Source organism: Azolla caroliniana, unplaced genomic scaffold, assembly GCF_043228905.1.
Source record: "Azolla caroliniana isolate FFs.n. ecotype wild unplaced genomic scaffold, voAzoCaro1.0.p SCAF_6, whole genome shotgun sequence".
NCBI classification, from domain to species: Eukaryota; Viridiplantae; Streptophyta; class Polypodiopsida; order Salviniales; family Salviniaceae; genus Azolla; species Azolla caroliniana.
In genome coordinates this window covers 19,161,432-19,177,679 of record NW_028230441.1, presented here as the reverse complement: position 1 = coordinate 19,177,679, position 16,248 = coordinate 19,161,432, and positions in this window count along the sequence as shown.

Below are 16,248 nucleotides of genomic sequence, written 5' to 3'. Positions count from 1 at the left end.
TATGTGCAGAAGTATGTATGAGGACTTGTCTAGAAGTACTAAGCAAACAACATAGAAAGATTGAAGACAAGAAGATGAACACGCTCTTAAGCTTTAATGGAAGCTTTGTTATGTCTGTTCTCTCTCTCTCTTAGAGACTCACAATATAAGAATGATCAATAAGTCATCTGTTACAACGTTAAGTTATTCCTTATATACAAAGCCCTAACTATTTGGACGTGTTTACACTAGGATACAAATTGGAAGGTGTTGGCCTTTTATGCCAACAAACTCCCCCGTAAAAGGACTAATTTTTCTAATTACAATTGTATGAGGTTATCTCCTCCGTAACCCTAGATTACAACTTTAATCTAAAGTTATGGTTACAAGTTGTTCGACATATAGCCAAGTCGACAGAGATAAGGTCGGTATCTAGCTTGATTTGGCTTGTCCGAGTTGGTTGGATCTTCAACTTACCTTCTACTCCGTGTTCGGCTTTCTTCTGCTCGATCGCTTGTCATAGTCCCATCTTTGTCCTCAGTGCTCCGAAACGTTGATTTGGGAGTGGCTTCCTCAGGAAATCGGTGATGTTCACCTCAATGTCAATCTTCCAAACATCAAGCTTCTTCTCTGTTACAAGCTCTTGAATATGATGATACCGCACCTCAATATGCTTTGTCTTCGCATGATAGACATGATTATTGATGAGGTGTATTGTGCTATGTGAGTCGCAACAGATGGTTGACGCTTGATGGTCAATTCAACTTGTCACAAAGAAGTCAGTTGACAACCGGTGCAACCAGATTGCTTCTTTCACTGCATCTGATGTTGCTCTGCTATATACTCAACCTCTGTGGCAGACAGAGTCATGCACTCTTGCAGCTTCGACCTCCATGATATGGCGCCGCCGCCATAGGTGAAAACATAACTTGATGTGGACTTCCGATTGTCCGAATTCCCGACGTAATAGGAATTGGTGTAGCCTTCGACTTCGGTCGGGTTTGTCAATCCGACAGTCAGTTGTACATCTTCGGTCCCTCTCAGGTACTTGAAGATGTGCTTGATGACCTCCCAATGCTTCCGTTCTGGGTTTGACATATATCAACTGATGACCCCTACAACATAAGCAAGATCAGGTCGGGTCGCCACCATCGCGTACACGATACTTCCTACGGCCGATGCGTAGGGTATCTTTCCATTAAGCTCTTTCCCCTCTTTCGTCGAAGGAGAGTCTCTATCTGATAGTCGGATCGACTTCGGAAGCGGTGTTGGTGCAAGCTTCACGTTCTCCATGTTGAAGCGTTTCAACACCTTTCGAATATAATCGGACTGGGAGAGTTGGAGAGTCTTTGTCATCCGATTTCACTCTATTCTCATGCCCAATATGTGTTGGGCTTGTCGTGGTTCCTTCATCGCGAACTTCTCGTGAAGGTTCCACTTTAGCTTTTTGATTTCTGCTTCATTTCTCCCTGCAATCAGCATGTCATCGATGTATAGGATTAGATAGATCCAGGACTCGTTGGACAATTGCTAAGTATATAGACATGGGTTGGAGTCAGATCGACGGTATCCAAGTTGCGTAGTGTAGGAGTCAAACTTCTAGCCATAAAGGTTTTTCTTCAATCGGCATATGAGGTGACTTTCCTCCCCTATCGCCGTGAAGTCTTCCGGTTGAGACGATGTCTTCTTCCAGATCTCCGTGTAGGAATGCCGTCTTGACGTCTAGTTGCTCCAACTCTAGGTCTTCTGTTATCATGACCCCTAGTAGGAGTCGAAAGGTGGTCATCTTGACTACTGGAGAAAATATCTAGTCGTGGTCAACTCCATGTTCTTGCTTGAAGCCCTTTGCGATGAGCTGAGCTTTGTACTTGGGCTTCTCTGAGTCAGATACATATTTGTGTTTGAAAACCCATTTGTAGGGCAATGACTTTCTGCTAGCTGGTAGTTCGACCAACTCCCATGTATTGTTATGATGGATTGAGTCCATCTCACATCTCATGGCTTGTAGCCATGTATCAACGTCCGATGCTGCTTTAGCTTCTTCGTATGTGCTTGGTTCGCCTGCACCGGTGTAGTTGACATAGTCGAGGTCGATTGTTAGAACTTTGTTGGCCTTCGAACTCGTCCAGATCTCTTGGGTGCTGTATTGATTGGTTTGGATCCTTCGATCGACTATGTTGGTCGATAGGTACTTCCTGAACCGTTTATATAAGTAGTCATGTTGGGTGACTCGCCCCTATGATAGTATTTCAGTGAGGTCACATCATCCTCCCCTTCTTCAGGAGGGGGGAACTTAGCTGACTCAGATATGTTTTTCCCTTTGACCTTGGGTGTCTTAGTTGGGTTGACTTTGTCGTCTTCGGCTCGCACCTTGTTGACTTTGCCTTTTGCGACTCTTGTCGATTTGGCTTTGTCTTCGAGTTAGACTAGTGGACCTCCTACCGATTTGGAGTCGACAGGTGTGTTGTCGGCTTGGTTGAGTTCAACTGTTTGTTGAATCTCTGATTCAACCCGTTGGGTCGGTCTTTCTACGACGTCTCTATCAACTTCGAAAGAGACCTTTTTACCAACTATTTTCTGCTGGTTCCTCGCAGAGAGAATAGAGTCTTCATTGAAGACCACATCACTACTCCGAATCAATTTCCGGTTCTCTGGGTCCCATAGCCTGTAGCCGAATTCCCCATCGGTTCCATAACCGAGAAATATGCATTTCGTTGCATGGGGTGCCAACTTGGTTCTTTTCTCCCTAGGGATGAATGCGTAGGCTTCGCATCCGAATATGTGGAGCCTATTGTAGGTCGGCTATTTGCATGACCATAGTGTTGAGAAGCAAGCTCAACATGGTATGCGATGCTTATGAGAAATAAGCTATAGTAGCTATTTAGCTACTAGTGAACAAAAAGGTAAAACAGCTATTTAGCTAGTGACAGCTAATTAGCTAGTGAACAGCTATTTAGCGACTGACAGCTAATTAGCTACTGGCAGCTAATTAGCTGCATGTGTAATAACTTATGACTTAGGTAAAAGTAAGAGTGAGTGAATAGGAAAGAAGTAGTAAGAAAAAACAGAGAATAGAGAGTAGAGAACTCTGAGAGAGAGTGAGAGACCAGAAGACTGACGAGAGCAAGTTGAGCTCTACATGTAATAGAAGAAAACCATTTTGCTACTACAGAGGTAAGTCCCCTTTCCTTTCTCTGTCTGTTTAGAGCACGCTAACGATCCAACACACTACGATCCGCCGCGCATACATAAGAAGAGCCCGAGTGCCTTCTTCACGTTTTCTTAACATGGTATCAGAGCAGAGTAGCTCGTAAGGAAGAGTATAGCAGTGCCTTAATCTGAGAAAGTTATTTCTCTGGTTGCTGATCAGAAATCAGAAAGTTACTTGTTGAAGTAACTAAAGCAAAACCCTGGTTTTTTGGGAGGAAAAAAATGGCTGCAGAGAATGTAGGCCAAATGGTCACAGAGAAATTAGATAAAAACAATTTCCCGGCGTGGAAATTCAGAATGACAAACTTTCTGATGGGGAAAGGATACTGGGATTACATTGAAGGAGACCTAGAAGAGGCTCCAGAGATCCCAGAAGAGAATGCAACAGCTGCACATATTAAGGCATTTAAAGATTGGAATCAAGGGGCAAGGAAAGTAATGCATTGGCTATCACTCAGCATCTCAGATTCAATGCTTGGGCATATACAAGATGCTATGCTCCCAAAAGAAGCTTGGGACAACTTGGTAAAACTGTTTGCTGTGAACACAAAGGCTAGAAAGCTCCAGTTAAAGACTGAGCTAAATACCTTGGAGAAAGGTAAGATGTCAATAAATGAATATGCCCTAAAAATCAAGAGTATATGTGAATCACTTGCTTCTATCAATGTGAAGATAGAAGATGATGACAAAGTGGAAATATGCTTAAGAGGCTTAGGACCTCAATACAAGAGTTTTAAAACTTCTATGCTCACAAGGGATAATATCCCAAGTTTTTCAGATCTGGTCTCAATGCATGTGGTAGAGGAAAGGAATCAGATGGATGATGCAAATAAAGGAAACTCAGAGAACGAGGGGCAAGCCCTCTATAATAATGCCGGAAGAGGCCGAGGAAGAGGCCATGGAAGATTTGGCTCAGGAAGAACCAATAATAATGGCTTTCAAGGAAGAGGACAACAAGCTCATAGAGGAGGAAACAACAACAGAGGCAGGGGGAGCAACCGAGGTAGAGGTAAGCAAACTTATGTAAATGATGATGGCTGCTGGTATTGTGGTAAACCAGGCCATACACAGGCTGAATGTTATAAGAAACAAAATGATGAGAAAAGAGGAAAAGGACAACAGAGTAACTATGCCTCTACTAGTGAAGATTGTGAAAAGGAAGGTGTTTTTGTAGTGCAACATGAGATAGCAGCAGTGGCTGAAAGCTCACAGAAATGTAATGAAGAGTTTACGAGGTATGTAGACTCGGGGGCATCTAACCATATGACTGGACATGCAAATTGGTTTGAGAGTTTAAGAGAACCAGAGGTTCCTGGTTATGTACAAACAGGTGATGACATAACTCACCAAATAAAACATGTTGGAGATATCCCATTGTGGGAAGAAAGAGGAAAAACCAAGTATATGTTGAATGTGATGCATGTTCCAAACCTTGCTAAGAATCTGATTTCTGTTGGACAGATTGTAGAGCAAGGTATGCAAGTGAAGTTTAAGCAAAGTGGATGCTATATAGAAAAGAATGGGAAGCTCATTGCAAAAGGGAAGAGACAAGGAAGAATGTTTATCTTGGATGTAGAAATGCCCAAACAGATTTCAGCCATGTTTGCAAATGGAACGAGTGTAATCTCAGATGTGGAAATGTGGCATAAAAGGATTGGCCATATAAGTATGCAAACATTAAAGAATATGTTGAGAAAAGATGCAGTGGCTGGACTGCCAAACTTGAAAAAGTGTGAAATGGGAAAAGTATGTGAAGCATGTCAATATGGTAAGCAAAACAGGTTGCCATTCCCTCATGAGAGACATGTAAGCAAAAATCTGTTGGATTTGGTACATACAGATGTATGGGGACCAACAAAGAATGCATCTATTGGTGGATGCAGATTTTATGTTACATTTATTGATGATTGTTCACGGAAGACATGGGTGTACTTCATGAAGGAGAAAAGTGAAGTATTTGACTGTTTTCGTAAGTTTAAATGCATGGTAGAAAAGCAGGCTGGTACAAGGATAAAATGTTTGAGATCTGATGGAGGAGGAGAGTATTTCTCCAATGAATTTTCTGATTTTTTGTGTAATCAGGGAATAAGAAGACAGTTCACATGCTAATATACTCCACAGCAAAATGGAGTTGCTGAGAGGAAAAACAGAACTTTGGTGAACATAGCAAGGGCAATGATGACTGAGAAGAACATGCCATTATACTATTGGGCAGAAGCTGTAAATACAACAAATTACATTTTAAATAGATGTATTACATCAGGAGTACATGAGGCAACTCCTGAAGAGTGTTTTTATGGCAGGAAGCCTAGCTTACAACACTTGAAAGTGTTTGGATGCCTTGCATATGTACATGTGCCTGCAGAAGTAAGAAGTAAGCTGGATCCAAAGGCAGAAAAATGTATTTTTGTTGGCTATTCAGAAGAACAAAAAGGGTATAGATGCTATAACCCTGTAACAAAGAAGATTGTGACAAGTAGGGATGTAATCTTTGATGAGTTAGCCAGCTGGTATAGTCCAAAACAGAATCCAGAGACTGATGAAGACAATGAGATTGAAGACAAAGACAGATCAGAAAATGTAGAAGACTGTCACAGAGATGGAGACAAGGTTGGACAGCAAAGTCCAACATCAACAGAATGTTCTGGACCATCAAAAAGCTCAGATGGTAAATCTGATTCAAATTCATGGAGTGGAAAAACTGGACAGAAAAAATCTGATGACAAAAAAGGAAAACAGAAAATGCCAGAGTATGAAATCCCGGATGACCTATCAAAAAACATGGAAGATGAAGATTCAGATATGTCTTTGGATGAGTTCCTTGGAATACAGGAAATGAAAATCCCTGGTATGGAAAAGGCAATAAAGAATGCAAATCAGAAACTGAGAAGATCAGATAGAGAGAAAAAGACTGTGGAAAGATTTGGGTATGATACATATATGGCTATGCACTATGCATATATGTCTAAGGTGGTACAGATCCCTGACCCAAACAGCTTTGAAGAAGCAAAATCTGAGAAGAAATGGATGGATGCAATGCAAGAAGAGATTGATGCATTGGCTGAGAACAAAACGTGGGATTTAGTGAAGTTACCAAAAGAGAAAAATGTGGTAGGCTGCAAATGGGTCTACAAGACAAAGCATGACTCCAATGGGAATGTAAGTAGACATAAAGCAAGATTGGTTGCAAAAGGATATGCTCAGATGCAAGGGATTGATTATGATGAGACTTTTGCACCGGTTGCAAAGATGGCAACCTTGAGAACACTACTTGCTGTAGGAGCAGCCAGAAAATGGATTTTGCATCACATGGATGTAAAAAATGCTTTTTTACATGGTAACTTGGAAGAAGAAGTGTATATGAGTCAACCACCAGGTTTTGAAGATAAGAAACATCCTGATTATGTATGTAAGCTGAAAAAAGCTCTCTATGGACTGAAACAGGCACCAAGAGCATGGCACAGAGAACTTTCAGATTCTCTGAAAAATCTTGGTTTCAAAATGTCAAAAGCTGATCCTTCTTTGTATGTAAAAAGTGAAAATGATTGCATTGTTATTATTCTGATCTATGTAGATGATTTGATTATTGGAGGAGATTCCGTGGATGAAATAAGAAAGTTGAAAAAAAATCTGGAAATGCAGTTTCATGTGAAAGATTTGGGAGATCTGAGATATTTTCTTGGTATTGAAATCATCAGATCTGAAAGTGGTATATGTATGTTGCAAAAACAGTATGCAACAACTATGTTGAAAAAGTATGGTATGCTTGGATGCAAACCTATTGCTGTACCACTTGATAAAAACTGCAAATTGAGGGCTGATTTGGGAGCCAAAATAGAAGATGTAAACATGTATAGGTCTATGGTGGGCAGCCTTATTTATTTGACCATAACAAGACCTGATTTGAGTTATGCAGTTGGATTAGTCAGCTAGTTTATGCAACAGCCAACAAAGCCACATTTGGACTGCATCAGAAGGATTCTGAGGTATGTAAAAGCAACTCAGAACTTTGGACTATTTTACAGGGCTGATCTAGACATAAATCTGGAAGGATATACAGATGCTGATTGGGCTGGAAGCCAAACAGACAGGAGATCCACAAGTGGATACATGTTTACCTTGGGAAGTGCAGGTATTTCATGGAGTAGCAAGAAACAGGCTACTGTTGCATTGTCTAGTACTGAAGCTGAGTACAGAGGAGCTGCCATAGCCACTTGTGAAGAGGTATGGATTAGAAGATTGCTTGCTGATTTGGGAGAGTATATAGACGGTACTGTCACAATCTGGTGTGACAATATGAGCAGCATTCAGCTTGCAAAGAACCCAGTGTTCCATGCAAGAACAAAGCACATTGAGGTGCATTATCACTTTGTTAGAGAAAAAGTGATTGAAGGAGAAGTTGATCTGGTGTATGTGAATACAAATCAGCAGGTTGCTGATATTCTCACAAAGGGATTGAGTGTGGAAAAACATACACAGTTTCGGAACATGATGGGAGTTGTAAACATTGATGAGATGGCTAAAAAGCAAAATGGAAAAGAAGATTGAAGAGAACCCCAAGAAAGGATAAGTTGAGCTTGAGGGGGAGTGTTGAGAAGCAAGCTCAACATGGTATGCGATGCTTATGAGAAATAAGCTATAGTAGCTATTTAGCTACTAGTGAACAAAAAGGTAAAACAGCTATTTAGCTAGTGACAACTAATTAGCTAGTGAACAGCTATTTAGCGACTGACAGCTAATTAGCTACTGGCAGCTAATTAGCTGCATGTGTAATAACTTATGACTTAGGTAAAAGTAAGAGTGAGTGAATAGGAAAGAAGTAGTAAGAAAAAACAGAGAATAGAGAGTAGAGAACTCTGAGAGAGAGTGAGAGACCAGAAGACTGACGAGAGCAAGTTGAGCTCTACATGTAATAGAAGAAAACCATTTTGCTACTACAGAGGTAAGTCCCCTTTCCTTTCTCTGTCTGTTTAGAGCACGCTAACGATCCAGCACACTACGATCCGCCGCGCATACATAAGAAGAGCCCGAGTGCCTTCTTCACGTTTTCTTAACACATAGTGCCTGTGGCACTTCAAGTATGATTTCTTTTGACGTCGATAGATTGATTAGATATATTGTTGTCGACAATGCTTCGACCCAAAACTCCAGCTTCAGTCCAGCTTTTTGGAGCATTGTCGTCACCCTCTCCTAGACCGTTCAGTTGATCCATTCTGCTATTCCATTATGCATGGGTGTGTATGGTATGGTCTTTTGGTGCAGGATCCCTTTGTCGGACAGGTACTGTTTGATGGCTCGGGAGGTGTATTCTCTTCCATTGTCAGATTGGAGTGTCTTCACTCTGTATCTTGACCGGTTCTCCACTTCAATTATCCACTGAGTGAAGACCTCGACTGCTTCTTCTTTTGACCTAATTGAATAGGCCCAGACTTTTCGTGTACAATCATCTACAAATGTGATGAAGTACCGGGAGCCTCCTAGTGATCTCTCAAGCATAGGCCAACATATGTCTGTGTGCACGAGCTCGAGGGGATGTCGTACCGTCTCGTAATGAAGAGAGTGTGGACTTCGGGCCAGTTTCCCATATCAACAATGCTCATAGAAGTCTATCTTTGCTTGGAGTTTTGGAATGTAGCCAACTGCCGTCAACCGATCGAGTCCGGCTTGAGCCATATGGTCAAGTCAGCCATGCCATAGGTTTGGGTCAATCTTTTCGTCTACGTTCACGGACCCTTATGGATTGATCGTCATCATTGGGTACAAGTTGTTGTACTTGTGCCCACTTCCAATCTTCAGATTTCCACGACTGATCATCCATGTCGACTCATTCAGTACCCATCTTCGGCTAGCATGCCGATGGAGACCAAACTCCTTTTGAATGCGGGTACGTGCCGGACTTGGTGCAGGACAATTGTGTTGCCATTTGACAATTGAATTGGTGCTTCCCCTACTTCGGCGATTTTGCAATCTTGCCCATTGCCTAGTCGGACTGTGCTGCTAGCGCCGACCGAATAGTTCGAGAACCATTCGATGTTGGGGGTTACATGAAATGTGGCACCGGAGTCCAGTAACCACATGTGTGCATCTTGTATATTGTAGAGGACTTCTTCGATCATCAAATCCTCTAAGGATAGGATTTCTCCTGATCGGGTGTCGGCAACATTGAGTTGGTTGCCGACTGGAGAGTGGTTCGAGTTGGATTGTCCTCGATTCCGCTCTGATCGCTGAACACTCTCTTTCCTCTTCATTGACTAGCAGTCGGAAATATTGTGACTGGCTTTTCTGCAATGGGTGCAGAATTCGCCCGAGTGACCGTTCTCGACTTCGACCGTTGTCGATCTTCCCTCATTTTCGACCAATTGGTATTCCAACCGGTTCTGTCGGCTTGTTCTCTCGATCGACTCAATCAATTGATCAACTCGGTCGAGTGGTGGGCTTTTGTCGATTCATCGATGGTGAGTCCCATCGATTTTCGCCGAATGTCCTCGGTGAGGACTTGGCCGATCGTCTCATCTAGATTTAGGATCGAACGGCTATTGGCAAATGTCGTGTAGAATACTTCCCAACTCATCGGCAAGCTCGATAGGAGGGCAAGGGCTTTCACCTCTTCTTCGAAGTTGATCTCTTGTGAGGAGAGTTCAGACAACACCTGACTGAAGGTGTTGATATGGGAGATGGCTGGGTCCGACTCTCTCATCTTCATATTGAATAGTTGCCTAATTAATATTAATTTCGAAGATGAGGACTTCTTTTGGTATACAACCTATAACTTCTCCCATAGTGAGAACGTTGTCGTCTCTTTTGCCATGTTGAAGTAGACGTTTTCGGCTAGGTGCATCTGAATGGTGGAGCGAGTGATTTCATTTATTGATCTCCACTCTTCGGCTGACATTGAAACAGGCTTTTCGCTATGCCGGATAGCTTCAACCTGTCTTCGAATGATCAACACGTCTTGCATCATCTCCTTCCATAGGGCAAAGCTTTTGCCATCGAACTTTCGGATCTCAACTCCTATACCGGATGTTGAGGCCATGTTCTTTATGGAGGTAAGATTCACTAACCTGGTCTTTTCTCTTTCAACTTTTTCTATTGTTTGTTGCTACTGAACAACAAGTCGCTTTGATACCACTTGTGAGATATGGTGTTCGAATATGTGTAGAAGTATGTATGAAGACCTGTCTAGCGGTACTCAACAAACAACATAGAAATATTGAAGATAAGAAGATGAGCACACTCTTAAGCTTTCATGGAAGCTTTGTTATTTCTATTCTCTTTCTTTCTTTCTTTCTTTCTCTCTCTCAGAGACTCACAATATAACAATGATCAAGAAGTCAACAATTACAACGTTAGGTTATTTATTATATACTAAGCCCTAACTATTTGGACGTGTTCACACTAGGATACAAATTGGAAGGAGTCGGCCTTTTATGCCAGCACTTTTATACAAGCCTTTAAAAGGACTGACACAAGTACCTTCAATACTTGAATGCTCATAAGTGAGCCCCTACACCAACTCCCAAATATATTCCTTTGCGGAATATCTTTCCAACTAGCCTTCCGGCTCCTACAGATTCGGCATCGCTGATCGGTCTCCGTCCGATCAGGCTCTTGTCTTCTTCAGTCGATCCAGGCCTAACCGATTGGTCCAATCCATTCCGGTTCTCGGCTTCTTCAGCCGATCCGCGCAAGGTGAGCTTGCTCGCTCAACACTCCCCCTCAAGCTCAACTTGAGGTTCTCCTTGAGTCAACATCCGACTCTTCCTAGCGTCTCCATGCCTTGCTCGTGCTCCTCGTCTAGTTCGGTTCTGCACTCCTCGACCCCTTTGGTCTTGTTACGGGCATGACCTTATAATATCCCATGGTGAGAATTTACCGTAGTATTCTATACACGTGGATAAGTGTGAGGGTTAAACGAGAGTGTAAAGAAGGGGAGGATTACTTTTAATCCTTGGGATTGAGACAACCCATTAGGCCAAGTGTGAACTTGCCTGGGGGCCTTGGGTCTCGCTATAAATATGAGGCCTAGCTACCCTCATTTCATCATCTTTTGACTATGTCGAGACTCTGATGTTGTGATGGGTCAACTCTTGTAGTGAGCGCGCCAGCACCAGGTACGACTCGACGCCACGACGGTGGTATGGGACGTCGATCGAGGCTCGAGTCCGTCTCGATCCCTCCGCTCTGGGGTGGTCGGGTGGATCGACACCCTTCTTTCTCTCTCCCCTTTCTATCTATCTATCTTTTATCCTTATCACATGCTTAGATTAGATCATCGCTCTAATAGTTGGTATCCGAGCTTATGTTTCTAATGTTTCCTTTGTTTGTTTTTGTGTTCTTAATGGATGGTGATCGTTCGACGTGTGGTCGACCTTGATCCAGATAGCGATCAACAAAGGAACTTCGGTAACTCTTTCTTGTTTTTTTTCCTATTTTTTCTTCTCCTATCTAATCATGTATATGGTCAATATGTTTTTTTTTTCATTGATTCAATGATGTTGTTGGTAATTAATTGGTTGTATAAAACCTTTACATATGTGTATGAGGTCAATACCTCATTTGACATTTGCGTAGGAGGTTAATACTTCAAAGTATTATGTTCACATACATATGTTACATATGCATATAAGGTCAGTACCTTGATTTTTATGTAAATGATATGTGTTTGATGTCGTATGCGTAAGAGGTCAATACCTCAATTGCGTATTACAATTAACCCTTATTTTTGGATGTTTCGTGTGCGTAGAGGCGATATGCCTCGATTACGTGTCTCGATTTCATCATATGTTGGCTATTTGATGTTACAAATTTTCTTAATATACAGATATGTGGTCACGTGTATACGTATTTGATCGTATATATATATATATATATGTGCATGTTAGTTATAACGTGATTTCTATATCGAATGTTGTCCTTTTCGGGGAAAGGATCTTGGTGGCCGTCCTCACATTTTTGTGAGAATGGCGTAGTCACCATCCTTTTTTCAACAATTTTGTTTGTTGACATCCCTGTTGGTCACTTCGATTTCATTACGTAATGAAATGCTCATAGCCACAATGATGTTGAGAACATAAGGCTTGACCCACTTCATGTGAGGTCGCTCCTATGACACACATATCCAACATCCCTCTTTCATTACATGGACACGATGCCACTATGAGATCATTCTTACGAAAGGCATTCATAATGATGTAACCATGTGATAGGCTACGTGGGCCTACTACAAAAAGAGGGCTCATTTGGCTTGACCATTAGGTTGCACTTTGGCGTATGCCATTGTAATTATGAGACTTGAGGTTAGGTAACGTACAAACATAGTTTGTGGTAAATGAGAGGGAAATAAGGACTCTTGACATATATGTTTCTTTTAAAAAAACATATATGGGAAAATGCATCGCATATCTCTTATATGCATAAAACATTAAACATTCAACATGAGCAACCTATTTGGTTCGCTCAAGTGTTTAATGTATTTGTTCTCAAGGTCTCGAGTTCAAATATGACCAAGACCATACAACATTGTTGATACATATGACTATAATACGTGTTTAAACTTTAGGTCTAATTGCACTTCAGGGTCCTCGTAATAGGACTTAAAGAACCGAAACCACATACATTGTTAACATTTCTTTCGTGTATAAACTATTCATGACGCAAACATACATGGTTGAGCCTCGAGGAGCCGCCATGAAAAAATCGATATAGAGATCAGGGAAAGACATTCATTTGTCACCCCCATGGTTTTTAAAACACCTTCGTGTTACCATAGTAACATGATCTTGAACCTCATCTTATACGTCTTGAGGGGTATTGACGTGAGATCATGATATCGATTAATGTTTGCCCATTATATGTTTACATCACGACATGATGTTATGACTATTTGTCTGACCTTATCCTATTTCTTTGCCAGAAATAATCATTCAATGGCTCAGAATAACGACTTGATGTCATCTGCTCAAGCGGAAGGAACTCCCTCTTGGAGCAATCTCCATTGAGTCGTATTTCTTACAAATACAAGATTTCCTTAGTTCAATTGCTCATTAGATGTCCAAACTTTGGCAATCTCAAAGTGCTCTCGAGGCACATGTCATTAGTTTACAATGTGACACTAATAGACCCGATGAGTGTTAGGGTGAACCATCATTTGTCGTAAAGCCATTTACGAGAGAAGAAAAGGAAAGAACCGAAGAAACAATATGCATGTGGCTGGGTTGATGGGAGTCTCATTTTGAGCTCTATCCCACGCCAGATGGTATGAAGATTGCATATGTCAGCCGAGAATTAGGGGGTAAGGCCGCTGCATGGTGGTGTGGGCTCCGAACTTTGGGGAAATTGCCCGATACCTGGACAGATTTTGTAACAGTTTTCAAGGGCCAATTTCTACAACCTCCCTCTCGAACCGAGGCAGCTCAAGCTTTAATGAACCTCTCTTGTAGGAAGTTTTCCTCGCTAGAAGACTATATTCACCATGCTAGAACCCAAATAAACAAATCGGGCCTAGTAGGGGACAACTGTGTAAACGTAAGTGTTTGCGGAAGCGTAAAACAGAGAACAACAGAGAGAGAGAGAGAGAGAGAGAGCGAGAGAGACAGAGAGAGAGAGCAGAACACAATTTCAAAATTATATCAAGACCCTTTTTTATACACTGTGCTAAGTAGCACTATTTATACAAGTCCTCTTGGGACTGACAGAAGTACCATGTACTTCAATGCTCACACGAGCATCAGACACTTACTACGAGACTATAGCTACCTAGTAGTCTATCCTGTACTAGGCTTCCGATTGGACTGCCGGTTACGGATTGCACCCGGCCTCCACTGCTTGCCGGTTCGGTTGCTCACCGTCATATTGATCCGTTTCGCCCGATCCGTCTCGCTCACCGGCTCCGGCTTATTCAGCCGATCCGGCTCCGGTTGAGCTTGCCGCTCAACACTCCCCCTCAAGCTCAACCTGAGGTGGGGTCGTAGTGTCGACCTCTGTGGCAGTCGGTTCTTCCAACCGACTTCTCCTGGCGTCACTCCGCCTTGCTCGCGCTCCTCGTCCGGTCCGGTCCCGTTTGCCGCGACCCCTTTGGTTCTGCGCGCCTCGACCCTCTCGGTCAGCATGTCTGCTCAATAGGCCCATCTCAGCACTCACGTTGGTGTGACTCCGACGCTTGCCGATCCGTCGGTTCTCCCACGATGGCACCGACTTCCGCTGTGTTCGTGTCCCCTTGGCCTTCAGTCGATCCGTCTCATCCGGATCCATCTGTTGATCCGAGTCAGCTGTCTCCGACTCGTTCCAGCTCTTGTCCGAATCGGTACACTCCGATTCGACTTCCGGCGTCAGGCCTCTCACCACATCGGACCACTTCCGAGTCCTGGCCTTCTCCATGCTTCCCTCGACTTCTTCAGCCGGTGAACCGAAATCGAATTCTTCATTTGACTCTGTATCATGGTCAGTACCGTCGTGATGACCTCCGCACAACATGCGCTTCTCTTCCTGAGTGCACAACTCTTCTTCACAGCCGCTTGCTCCGACCTGTTCGGATGTGTCGACTTCCTTCGTCGACTCGGCTTCCTTCAGCTTCTTGTCTCCTCTTCTTCCGGCTCTCCTCTTACCGACGGGTTCAACAGGTTTTTGGCCTTTGCCCGTTTCGGTAGAGACTTTGCCCTTGCTTCTCCCCCTCAAGTGTGGCACGTCGAGATGCTGAATACCAAGCATGTCGGTAAAGTGCTGCAACTTGTCCGATCCGAGCGGCTTGGTGAAGATGTCGGCAACTTGCCGATCCGTATGAACATACCGTAGGTCAACTTCACCGTTCAGGACCCGCTCACGCACGAAGTGGTAGTGCACCTCGATGTGCTTTGTGCGAGCATGGAACACAGGGTTCCTGGCGAGTTGCAGGCTGACCATGTTATCGCAGTAAATCGGGATCGGGGTCGGTACCTCGATCCGCATGTCTCGCAGCAGTCGCCGAAGCCAGATGGCTTCACAGGTGGCAACAGTAGCGGCCCGGTACTCAGCCTCAGTGCTTGACAAAGCCACTGTGGGCTGCTTCTTGCTGCTCCACGCAACGGCCACGCTACCTATGGAGAACATGTATCCGGAAGTGGAGCGGCGATCAGACGCATCGCCGACCCAGTCAACATCTGTGTAACCGACAAGCTCTTCGGGTATACCTCGCCGGTATAGCAGTCCCCGGTCCTTAGTGCCGCTGACATACCGTAATATTCGTTGCGCGCACTGAAGGTGCTCCATGGTCGGCTTCTGCATGAACTGGCTTACCATGCCGACCGGATAGCTGATGTTGGGTCGGGTGATGGTTAAGTAGATCAGGCTTCCGACAACCTGTCGGAACCGTTTCTCATTGGCCGGTCCGGAGTTGGGACGGAGCTTTTGGTTCCGGTCCAGGGGTGTGGAGACAGGTCGGCAATCTGTCATGCCGAACTTATACAGCATATTCAACACGTAATGTCGTTGTGAGAGCAATATGCCATTGGGGGTCCGGATCACTTCGATCCCAAGAAAATAATGAAGGTCCCCCAGGTCCTTCATTTCGAATGCGTCCGACAACTGGGACTTGACGCGGTTGATTTCGGGAAGACCCGGTCCGGTGATGACTAAATCATCCACATACAAGAGTATACATACCGGACCGTCAGAGCCTTGCCGGATGAACAACGAAGAGTCCGACTTAGAGACAACAAACCCCAGCTTACGCAACCGGTGCGTGATCTTCACGTTCCAAGCTCGGGGGGCTTGCTTCAAGCCGTAAAGCGACTTCTTCAGTCAGCATACCGCCGATTTGTTCATCTCCGATTGAAATCCGGGGGGCTGAGTCATAAAGACTTCTTCTTCAAGCTCTCCTTGAAGGAAGGCGTTCTTCACATCCATCTGGTGAAGATGCCACCCCCTTGCCGCAGCAACCGCTAGTACCACACGAACCGTCGTCATCTTCGCCACAGGAGCGAAGGTCTCGTCGTAGTCGATTCCATGGGTCTGCGCGTATCCCTTCGCCACTAACCGGGCTTTGTACCGGTTAACAGAACCGTCGGCGTTGTACTTGACCTTGTA